We start from the raw sequence: 13,170 nt of genomic DNA on the forward strand, positions 1-13,170 counted from the left end.
CGATTCCCGGCCGTGCAAGATGACGTTGTGTCCTTGGGCAAGGCACTTCACCCTACTTGCCCCTGTATTTACTGTAAGTCGCTCTGGATAAGAGCGTCTGCTAAATGACTAAATGTAAATGTAAGGAGTTACGGCAAGAGTTTGTGCTTGTAAGTCCCATACATTCAGCACTGACACATGTATGTATTGTACCTGTAATACAATATTGTTCCTTTTCTACAGTGTCTCACTGTAGCCCACTGTGTTGACCCATCTGTGTCCATACTATAACTTGTAATGCAACTCGTGTTCTCATTTGGTACACACAGCCATATTTTCAAATGACACACACATACCATTCATAACAGTACACACAATAAGTATTTGCTGCACACTACCAAGCATTCACAGCACACAGTAGTGCAAAATTGAAAACACAATTCTAGAAATGGAACACACCATATGAATGACAATGACTCTGGAGAATGACCCGTACAAAAAATAAGTATACTTCAAGTTTATTTTGTAAGTATACTTAATATAAAAAGTATACTATTATCATGTTACTTAAAGTATACTAGCAGTGTACTTCTTTATATACTATTTTTGTACTTATTTATATACTATTTTTGTACTAAGTAAACTGAATTGGCCCACTTTTTAGGTCATTTAGTACACTTTAAAGTACACTTACGCTGGGTTGCACCAACAAGGATTAACTCTTAAACTAGGTTTAAACCAAGTTTGTCTTTTAATCCACTTGCACCAAACTTTAAACCTAGTTTAACCTTAGTTTACAATTAATCCTGGGTAAATCTAACCCTTTGGCAATCTCTGTTTAATTTCCATTTAAATCTAGATTAAATTTAAATCTGTTGCACCAGTCATTTTAAACCTAGTCTAAACCTGGATTAGCAGTTATTTTTAAACCACCCCTGGAGGAGGTTTATCTCAGTTTTATTGACAACATGGCTGCATATCTTCGCTGGGTGGGGTTAGAGGAAAGTGTTCCTCGCAGGAAAATTAGAGATAGGTTAAACCCAATTGAATTCTATGACAACAGCGAGTTTTCACAGCGGTACAGATTTACAAAGGAGTCTGTCATATACCTGAATGGGAAGGTTGGACCAGCAATCAAGCATGGAAGTGAGAGGAATTTTGCTGTGCCACCGCTTCTCCAGCTCCTAGTAGCTTTGCGATTTTATGCTACAGGGTGTTTTCAGATGGTTGATGGGGATCTTTTCGGAGTTCATAAATCCACAGTCTGCAGAATTGTCAGCAGAGTGTCCAAGGCAATTGCAAGTTTAAAGGCTCAGTACATTCACTTTGAACCAAGGAGAGAGACAACAGCTGGATTTTATGGGAGAGCAGGTTTTCCAGGAGTAATTGGGGCTATCGACTGCACCCACATTCCCATTACCAACCCAGGTGGTGGGAATGGGGAACTGTTTTGGAATCAAAAGGGCTACTGCTCAATTAATGTCCAAGTTGTGTGTGATGACCAGGCCCAGATCACACACGTTGTTGCAAGATGGCCAGGATCCACACATGACAGACGAATCTTTGACAACGGTCAACTTTGTGCACTGCTGGAGAGGGGAGATCCGTGGACACCTAGTGGGGGACAATGGATATGCATGTCGCCCATACCTGATGACTCCACTTTTGAACCCTCAGACCCAGGCAGAAAAAAACTACAACTACTCTCACATTCAAACAAGAGAGGTAATAGAGAGAGTGTTTGGGGTGTGGAAGCGGAGATTTCCATGTATACAGTTGGGACTCCGCACAAAATTGGACACTACCCTGACCATCATTGTTGCAGTAGCTGTTTTGTACAACTTTGGGAAGAGAGTAGGAGATGATCTACCCGAGGAGGATGAGCACCCACTTGAGGATGATATGGAAGATGCTCAAGTGCAGAATGCTGCAAATAAATACATTACACAATTTCAGTTTCAGAATTCATTCAAAAATCTTTCTATTTCTTGTGACTGGCTTAGATCCAGTAGCCTCTGCTTCTGAAGAGTTAGGACCTCTTTCTGTAGCAACAGGACATCTTTTTTAATTTTTGCATTTTATATGTCGAGCATGCATCTCTCCTTCTCTAATGTGAGAAGCTCCTGGTGAGAGCTAAGCTTAGGGTGCTTAGCAGGGGGCTTCACAGGTGATGCTGCTGCTTCGATGTTTCCATGAGGCTCCACTTGCTCCAGTACGATGATAGTGTCAGCTAGACAAAACAAAAAAACATAAAAAACATTAGGAGGCTACCTAAAACTATGCACAATGCACTTTACTCTTGAGGTCTCTGACGTCCAATGACATAGGAAATAACTAATTTAATAAATTACCATAGGCTACTAAAGAGAACATGGAACTGTTATTTCTGTAGTATGATGTGCTATTCAATTAGAAAATTATTAACATCTGAGGTGTATGTACAGTAATACATAGGCTCTAACAAATGCTTTGTAGGCAACATTATTACCCCAAACTCCTCCATCAATTCAGTCAGCAACATCTTTTCAAATGTTGAAAAGTTTGACCCTCTTTGACGTGCCATAGCTAGCTAGCTGGCTATTTGTAACGTAGTTTATTATAGCCGCTGTAGTGGTAGCCTAGGCTATAAACGGTAACTAACGGTATCAGTAACGGCATTTATTCAAAAAGCTGCTATAGGAAAAAGAGCGCGTTAGCCAGGCTAGTTTTGCCCGATCACTTGGTCAGGCTATTTAACCTTGTAAGACCCCTTGTTGTAATATTACAACGTCACCTTTAGTTGTCCAAAAAACAAATTTTCCCCCCAAGTTTTTTGGGAAACACCACATTTTCATAGCCATTGGGTGTTATTGTATTGCCTTGCAATGCCATTGGATACTAAATGTGTATATAGATCTGGCTATAAGGCCATGAACTCATTCCACCAGCCAACTTTCCTGGAAGCGAATCTCCTTGTTTCATTGGACTGTAGTGATGTGTCGTTCGTGAACGATTCGTTCATTTTGAACGAATCCTTACAAGGACTCGGGAGTAACGAGTCCTCTCAAAGAGTGATTCGTTCATTTTCTCGTGGCCGCGCATCGGGACTTCAAAGTATACTTTGGAATACTCTAAAGTAGCCTGTGTAGTGCACTTTCAGTTCATAAAGGATACTTCCTAAAGTACTTACAGTTTTTTTGGATTGCTTAAGCACGATTTTCAAAACAGGGCCCGTGTTTTCAAAATACACACAATTAGCACAACCACACACCCAATTAGCAAAACACTACAGATCCTTTGCATAATTAAACACTCTTGTAAAAACTATACACTTTTGTTTAAAAACCACACTTTGTTACCATATGAAACAAACACGTTTCACATTACTATACTCTGTTTGCACGAGTAACACTCTTCTGTGATAAACCTAAAACACTTTTAGCACTTCTACTTCCCTATGATTAGAGTAGGCTACCATTAACAAAGTACAAATATAATGTAAATTTACCAAACACTACACAAGACCAATGTTGCAGACTGAAGAAACTCATTTATTTCTCAACACGCCCAAAATGTTGACATGGAGATTCATAATACTGTAACAAAATGTCACTTTACGTATTGTACTGTAAGTTTACTGTAAAAAACAAACACAACAAAACTAGACATTGTCTCTTCGCCTAGCTGGATCTGGCCAGAGAATTTCATCAACATCGCAGGCAATGTTGTCATTAGCAAGACACCTTGGAAAGAAACGTCTTGAATGACGAATCCATCCTTGCATTGCTGCTACCTCCATCTGGTCACAGGCCTCCTCCATGGCTTGGATGAGGGGTACCTCAGCCTGGAGACGGAGGTCATATACCTTCCACCGCCATGCCGAGAAAAACTCTTCTATAGGGTTGAGGAATGGAGAGTATGGTGGAAGATATAGGACGGTGAAATGTGGATGTTGCTGAAACCAGTTCTGAACCAGAGCAGAGCGGTGGAAAGACACATTGTCCCAGACAACAATGTATTGCATATGATCGATTTGATTTGCTGCGGTTATGTTGTGCAATTGGTCCAAGAATGTAAGTATGAGTGCTGTGTTGTAAGGGCCCATATTGGCATGGCGGTGGAGGACCCCATTCTGTGTAATGGCTGCACAGAGTGTTATATTACCCCCACGTTGCCCTGGGACATTGACTATAGCCCTGTGGCCAATGATGTTTCTTCCCCTCCTTCGTACTCTCGTCAGGTTGAACCCAGCCTCATCTACGTAAATGAACTCATGCTGGATCTCCTCTCCATCCATTCGTAAAACTCTCTGAAGAACAGTGTCAGGCAAAATTGTGTAGTTCAGTGTAGATGTAGTATACATATTACAGTACAGTAAAAGATTATGAGACAGTATGCAAGATCACACTGCTAAAGTGAATACATACCTCTGCATAATCATGCCGCAGTCGTTTCACCCTTTCGGAATTGCGCTCGAAAGGCACTCGATAAATTTGCTTCATTTAGATTTAGTCATTTAGCAGACACTCTTATCCAGAGCGACTTACAGTAAGTACAGGGACATTCTCCCCGAGGCAAGTAGGGTGAAGTGCCTTGCCCAAGGACACAACGTCATTTGGCACATTTGAATATGTTTTTTTTTTAGGATGCGTGCCAGTGTTGATGTTGAGACCTGATGGATATCGTTGAAACTGGCGTGATCATTGACGATGTTAGTTCGGAGCTGATTGAGTGTTATAGTATTGTTGGCCAAAACCATGTTTACTATCTCCCTCTCTTGCTGTTCTGTGAACATAGGAGGCCTTCCCCCTTGTCGTTCCTGACCCTCAATCCTATGTAGAAAAAAACCCCGTCTTACTCTTTCTCTGACTCTTTCCATTGTGCTTGAAAACCGATGAACTCACCTGCTGCTTTTTATAGTGCTTACACACCTGATTGGTGTGTCTACAATTAAGCAAACAAGTGTTTGCACACCTGATGACTGTGTTGAACCAATTGGTTGGAAGGTGCGGTAATTTGACAGTCAGTGCTTTGGTATTGCAAGGAAGTGACTTCATGATAGATTTTTGTGTGTAATGTATGTTAAGTGTGTTTAGTATTTTGCAAATCACTGTGTGTAGAGTTTTGCAACAAGTGTGAGGTTGACAATGTGCTTATAGTTGTGCAAATATGGGCTGATGTTTTGCTTCTTGAGTGTAAGGTTTTGCTAATAGTGTACTACTTTTAATTTTAGTGTGTAAGCTATCCAAAAAAACTGTAAAAGTATACCTTGGAATACTCTAAAGTAACCTGTGTAGTGCACTTTCAGTTCATGAAGTATACTTCCTAAAGAGCCTCAAAGTATACTTTGCAATACTTTCAAGTGCACTTTCAAGAAATGTAAGTACTTCAAGAAGTAAACTTAATAAATGTAATTTTACTATTACTTACTAATATATTATAATGTTTAGGAGCCCCTAAAACGCCTCAGATTATAAATCACTTAGCAAGAACAGGGACCCTTGCAAAGTTACACTGCAGATTCTTACCTGAAAGAAGCTATTCACTGCGCAAGTGTTAAAATAATCCAGCTTTTCTTATGAAACGTAACAGTCATTTAACTCATGGTTACAATGGTAAACCACCACAACAATGGCCACCCAACAAAACACTACATTCTAAGCAGACACATTTAAAAAACGAAATTGATGAAGTTATATTTGTATTTCGAACAAACGGCAAATGTATCAGCACATTTTAACACTTTACCGCCTTGCATCATGGGAATTGACCAGCCAATGAGCCACTCTATCTTCATTTTTTCACGTTGTTATTTCGTTCTTCAGTCAGTTTGACAGTATAACCTTCAAATGCATAATGCAACCCTTCTGTCTGCTTCTTTCTCAAGTAGCTTTTTCGTTTTTTCAATTAATACTCCAATTGATAAATATTAGTATAAGATTATAGGGCTTCAGAATGTCTTGGCAGTAATTGTTGGAATGCTGCTTCAGCATAAACTACAAGTTTACCTGCATAGGCTCTGTATTCTTTGAATCCTTATTCAACTTCTTATTCTATTTCTTCCGTGGCACGTTTCAGCGCCTTCAAATCTTCAGCTATTAAAACCGTTCGGCTATCAAAAATTCAGCAGTTTCAGGCCATTCCTGCTATGACTTTTCAGCTTTGTACCTCTTATGCTTGAATTAATATAAATCCATATTCATAGTATTTTTAACATGGTTTTCCAATGGAGTTTACTTTCAAATCCTCTCAAACTTCTTAAAACTTCTTCAACTTCCAAATCCTTCTTCTTCCTCAATCTTTCAGCTAGAGCCACCATTTAAACTTTAAAATGTTGACAAAACCCTAAACAATTTTTAAATAATTCAGCTTTTTGATATCCATTCAACTTTTTTCAATATCACTGACGTTTAGTTTTGCGTCTAGGTTAACTTGTTTGAGGTGTGGATTCTAGCTACATTTCTGTTATTCTCTCCCCTCAGCGCGTTAGCAATCATAGCTGCACCATCACCGTGGCAACGACAGACACGCACCACTCAGTCTCACACAGGTGATTGGTATTAGCTGATTAGTGGAGTCACAAGACAGTTTGATAGTATCAGAATCACAATCAGAAAGGGATTTATTTGCCATGAAAGTTTGCACAGACAAGGAATTTGCTTTGGCAGGAAGGTGCATACAATAAACATATACCTAAAATTTAAATAAGTGGACTAACTATACTAAGGGTACATAAACTAGCAGTACTAAGTGGGATTAGAATAGAATTAAATATACAATAAAATATAAGTTGCCGTAAATTACAATATAAAAATACAAATATTACAAAAAATACAAATGTACAAGATACCATGTTGTAATGCAGTGCAAAAAGCAGAGTGTTTTGAGCAAGAAGTCATTAGAGTCAGTGTGGTCCCTTGGCCTTGTTGAAGAGGCCAACAGCGGAAGGGAAGAAACTGTTTTTGTGGCGTGAGGTATTGGTCCTGATAGACCGCAGCCTTCTGCCGGAGGGGAGTGACTGAAACAGGGAGTGTCCAGGGTGGGAGGAGTCGGCCACAATCTTCCTCGCTCGCCTCAGGGTCCTCGAGGTGTGCAGGTCCTCGAGGGTAGGCAGATTGCAGCCAATCACCTTCTCAGCAGTACGGATGATACGCTGCAGTCTGCTCTTGTCCTTGGCAGTGGCAGCAGCGTACCAGACGGTGATGGAGGAGGTGAGGATGGACTCAATGATGGCTGAGTAGAAGTGCACCATCATTGTCTTTGGCAGGTTGAACTTCTTCAGCTGCCGAAGGAAGTACATCCTCTGTTGTGCTTTCTTGATGAGGGAGCTGATGTTCAGTTCCCACTTGAGGTCCTGGGAGAGGATAGTGCCCAGGAAGCGGAAGGACTCCACAGTGTTGACTAGGGAGTCACACAGGGTGATGGGGGTGAGTGGGGCTGTGTTCCTCCTGAAGTCCCCCCCCCCCCGTTGAAATGAACGAATGACTCGAAAAAAGATTTTTTCATTTTACTGAACGAGATTCAAAGAACCGAATCAGTAAAATGATCCGAACTTCCCATCACTATTAGCAATCATAGCTGCACCATCACCATGGCAGCGACAGACCCGCACCACTCAGTCTCTCACACAGGTGATTTGTATTAGCTGATTAGTGGAGTCACAAGACAGAGCTATTCAGTCAACTTGTATCATTAAAAGACTAAGAGCACTATAATTTCAGCTACTAAAACTAATATACTACTTCTACTACTTCTACAGTTTAACAGTTCAGCTTTCAGCTTCTCCCGCATTGTAGGCTATTTAAGCTCTTAGCTTTGTTAGATGATGCAGTTCAGCTTCCACACTGTCTCTTGAAATTCTACTATTTCTTCGATTGCTTCACAACGTTCAAACTTATTCTCCCGCATTGTATTTAAGCACTTAGCTTTGTTAGATGATGCAGTTCAGCTTCCACACTGCCTCTTTTGTGTGACTCACACATTTTTGAAATTCATTTCAGCTTTCAGCTTGCGGGTATTTTCTAATTTCTGTAGCCTATTTTCAGCAATTTAAAAACAAATAATTCATCTTTCAGAATTCCAACGCATTTTCTGGAGGAAATGCACTTTCTAGTTAAGGTTACAGCTTCAGTACCAAAAAAGATTCAATGTGCAATGCATAATAGATTTTCATACACATGAATAATTAGAATGAGATGGATTAAAAAAATGTAACCTGTAATGTACTTCAAAATGATTTTAACAGTTTTTGCTGTATAATAATACAAAACGTACATCCTACATTTACACATTTACATTTATTCATTTAGCAGACGCTTTTATCCAAAGCGACTTCCAAGAGAGAGCTTTACAAAGTGCATAGGTCACTGATCATAACAACAAGATAGCCAAAAAAACATTGCGAGTAGCCAAAACATGAAGCACACATTGTGAACAACCAAAGTAAGTGCCAAAGGGAAGAACCATAAGAGCATGTAGTTAAACAAGTCACAACCAAACAACATGAACAGCTATAAGTGCAAGTGTACCTGTGGGAAAAAGCAAGCAACCGTAATAAAACAATATATCACAGTGAGAACCAAAAATTTAAATCAGTTACCACTAACCACAAGAGCAACAAGTCTCTAAGCAAGAGTCATTGTGATCCTTGAGGAAACTAACATCGGGTCAAGCGAACCGTTCCTAAGTACCGTTGTACTCCCGGAACAAGTGCGTCTTGAGCCTTTTCTTGAAGGTGGAGAGACAGTCAGTGTCTCTGATGGAGGTGGGGAGTTGATTCCACCACTGGGGGGCCAGACAGGAGAAGAGCTTGTGTTGGGACCGGGCGGTCTTGAGCGGTGGGACCACCAGGCGGTTGTCTGAAGAAGACCGTAGGTGGCGGGTGGGGGTGTAAGGCTGCAGGAGAGACTTGATGTAGACGGGTGCAGTCCCGTTCACTGCTCGGAAGGTCAATACCAGGGTCTTGAATCTGATACGGGCCATGATAGGTAGCCAGTGGAGAGAGATGAGGAGCGGGGTAACATGGGAGCGTCTGGGTAGATTGTAGACCAGGCGGGCCGCCGCGTTCTGAATCCTCTGAAGAGGGCGGGTTGCACATGCTGGGAGACCAGCGAGCAGAGAGTTGCAATAGTCCAACTTGGAGAGGACGAGTGCTTGGACTAGCAGCTGGGTGGAGTGCTCAGACAGGTATCTCCTGATCTTCCGGATGTTGTAGAGGGTGAATCTACACGACCGGGAGACCGCAGCAATGTGGGCCGTGAGGGAGAGCTCGTCGTCCATGGTAACCCCAAGGTTCCTGGCAGAGGATGAAGGGGTCACCGTCGCAGATCCCAGGGTGATTGAGAGATCGTGGGAGATGGAGGGTTTAGCCGGGATGATGAGAAGTTCTGTTTTGGCGAGGTTCAGCTGGAGGTGGTGCTCGGTCATCCAGGCGGAGATGTCTGTGAGGCAGGCCTCAATCCTAGCTGAGATCCCCGGATCGGTCGGGGGGAACGACAGGTACAGCTGCGTGTCGTCAGCGTAGCAGTGGTAGGAGAAGCCATGGGAGGTGATGATTGGCATCCTACTCCAGAAGAAATGTATTCCATTTTCTGTTTCTAAGCATACTTCTTAAAAGTACATCAAAAGTGAACTATTTTCTAAGTATACTTCTTACAAAAGTGAACTATTTTCAAAGCATACTTAAAAGTATATCAAAAGTGAAATATTTTCTAAGCATACTTCTTAAAAGTATATCAAAAGTGAAATATTTTCTAAGCATACTTCTTTATTCTTTAAGTATATCAAAGTGAACTAAAAGTGTACCATCCATATTTTAGTATACTTATAGTATACTTTAATATACTTTTTTGTAAGGGGAGCCATTTAAACTTTTGTCAAATGTCTCAGTGTAGGCCTAATTTTTTTCATAGTCAAACACAAACAGCACAAATGCGGCAAAAAAAGTTTTATTTCTGAACAATACAGTACCGTCAACGGGCCTGCTCAACCCATTGCAGCACACAAAGTGATGTTCCCATCACGCTGGCCGGGGACCTCAACAATGGCGCGCTGGCCAATGACATTTCTGCCCCGGCGCCTCCTCTTCACCAGGTTGAATCCAACCTCATCAATGAATATGTATTCATATAGCTCATTAGCTGTGTCATGCTCCTGGATCCGCTGGAACAGACAGCATGATAATGCAAGTTATAGTATGGACACAGATGGGTCAACACAGTGGGCTACAGTGAGGTACAATACATGACTGTGTCAGTGCTGAATGTATGGGACTTACAAGCACAAACTCTTGCCTTAACTCCTTGATGTGGTCTGTGTTCCGGTCGAATAGGACCCTGTACACTTGTTTCATCCGCATGGCATTCCTGCGGAGAACACAATCCAGTGTAGAGAGGCTGACGGTCTGGATGTTTCTGAATGTGGCATGGTCAGCCAGGATCCTGGTTTGTATCTGTCGGAGTGTGATAGTATTGTTTTCACGAGCCATTTTCACAATGTCAGTCTCCTGTTCGGCTGTGAAAGTGCATGTTCTTCCTCCACGGTGTGGTTCTCTTTCAGTCCTGCAAAATACAAATACAGTGAGCACACTGTATTCTATTGATATGCAGTATTTCAATACACAAGGAAAATATAATTCATACCTGTTCTCCATTCTAAAGGTTCTAATGATGGCAGAAACTGTGAAGCGGCTGAGATTTGGTTGGACCCTCTGGCCAGCCTCCCTCATGCTCAAACCATGGTTGAGAACATGGTCAACCACGGTGCCACGAATCTCATTAGAGATCACCGTGCTCCTCTTCCTTGTCCTCCTCTTCCTCCTCTCACTCTTACCCCTCTCATTCTCTGGTTGTTGATATGTTCTAAGTTCTCCATTGTTCACCAATCAAAACAGAGACTCAAGACCCTTTTTATGCTGCAGTCCTGATCGCAAATTGCTCACCAGACCTGAGTGTTTAGAGATTTGAATATTTGTGTGTTGTAGGTTGATGCTTTGAGACTTTACTTGAGAAGTGTGTGCAACAACTGAACATTGTGTGTAGTGTTTTGACAACAAGGTGATGTGTAATTGACATCAGTGTGTAAACAAGGAAAGTCAGAGTCTAATGCAGATAAGGGAGTGTGAAGTAGTGCCAAATTGGGTTGAGCAATTGGTACTTGAAGTTAAGGTTGTGAAAATTGTGCCAAGTCTTTGCTTTTTGTGTGTTAACAATTGTGAAAAACTGTAAATAGCCTGACCGAGTGGGCAAAACTAGCCTGGCTAATGGAGGTCATTTTCTCAGGCAAATTACGAATGAAACAGGCTTGCTTTTTAAAATCTTCAGCAGGCTCGTATCTACAAAATGCAGTCCTCCCTGACATTTGAGAATATTGTCATTCATGTCGGCACCAATGATGTTAGGCTGAGGCAGTCAGAGGTCACGAAGGTTAATATAGCTCGGGCATGTGACCTTGCTCAAAAGATCTGTCGGCATCGAGTAATAGTCTCTGGCCCACTACCTGTTAGGGGGACTGACCAGATCTACAGCAGACTTGTCTCTTTTAACCGTTGGTTGGCTCGCTTCTGCTTAGAACAGGGTTTAGGATTTGTAGATAATTGGTCTAGTTTCTGGGCCAAACCTGGCTTGTTGAAAAGTGACGGGCTCCATCCGAGCTGGAGAGGTGCTTTTCTATTGTCTAGGAATATTGAAGCTATTTTAGAGCAGGCCTGACACTCACTAGAACAAGCCGGGCCACAGTCTCTTAGAGAGTCTGATAGGTTTGTTGATGGGTATGTTGTGAGTTGTTGGGGGCCCGATAGCCTAGCTTGTAGTGTAGCCAGTGTGGTTGCTGATGTCGTTTTTCCCATTGAGACGGTGTCGGTCCCCCACCTTTTTTCTAAATTTCGGCCTTCAATTATTAGGAATTATACCAATTTAATATGTATTCAGCCTTGCTCCCCCGTTGCTCTTCCTACTAAGTTTTCTGATGACAGTGCCGCCTTTTCAGAAGAATTATCTACGTCTAAAGCTGAACATCAGATCTCTATTCACAAAGGCCGTTTTTATTAATGATCTGATGTCTGAATGCAGCCTGGACTTGATTGGACTCACCGAAACCCGGTTAAAACCTGACGAATATTCCCCCCTGAATGAAGCATCGCCTCCGGATTTTGCGTACTCACACGTTCCTCGTGTCTCAAAGAAAGGTGGTGGTGTTGCTATGATATATGAAGCTAGCTTCAACCTCAGCCTAAAATCTGTAAACACCTTTAAATCATTTGAAATAATTTGCATGAAACCACCAACTACTTTAAAAAGGAATAATGCTACTATGCTTCTCTCATCCTCTCTCCTCATGTTATGCTCGTCCTGTCTACCCCCTTGTCATGCTTGTGTATTAGAAACTGCAAGTGGCAACTCGGATCTAAGATGGATTCGAGAGACCGCAGATAGTGTGGCTAGTTTGGTTTGTTAAACGTTTTAGATCAACACTTGTATTATTGTTTTTGTTGATTTTATGTAAAGCACTTTGAGCTGCAATTCTTGTATGAAAAGTGCTATATAAATAAAGTCTTACTTACTTACTTACTTACTTACTTACTTACTAACTACTCCTGCCCCCCCTCCCTCATTTTGTATAGTTACTCTATACCGGCCCCCCAGCCCGTATTCCCTCTTCCTGGAGGAATTTGTGGATTTTAGTGCTGATCTTGTGAAATATACTGATAACATCTTAATTATGGATGATTTTAACATTCATGTGGATGACCCAAAGGATCCTTTAAGTAAGGCCTTTACTGCTCTAATGTATTCCACAGGTCTCACTCAGGTGGTTTCCAAACCTACCCATCTTCACTCGCATACATTGGATCTAGTTCTCACGCAGGGAATCAAGATTAGTGATTGTCCACCCCCACAATCCTATATTATCAGACTACTGCCTGGTTACCTTCAAAATGGACCTCTGCCAGAGCCTTGGAGGCACTCAGAATATTTCTACTAGACGCTGCATAACCCCAAACACAGCTCTGGAACTGGCTAGTATTCTACCCGCTGCACTAGAAGCACTTGACGTCCCAAATAAATCATTAAATGCTAAAACGAGGGATCTGAATTTGGTTCTTCAGCTATCCCTAGACTCTGTTGCCCCACTCAAACCAAGGAAAAGAAAAGACAAGAAATTGGCTCCATGGTATTCAGAGGAAACCCGCACTCTCAAGAGGTCCACTAGAAA

This window comes from Osmerus mordax, chromosome 4 (assembly GCF_038355195.1).
Source record: "Osmerus mordax isolate fOsmMor3 chromosome 4, fOsmMor3.pri, whole genome shotgun sequence".
Taxonomy (NCBI): Eukaryota; Metazoa; Chordata; class Actinopteri; order Osmeriformes; family Osmeridae; genus Osmerus; species Osmerus mordax.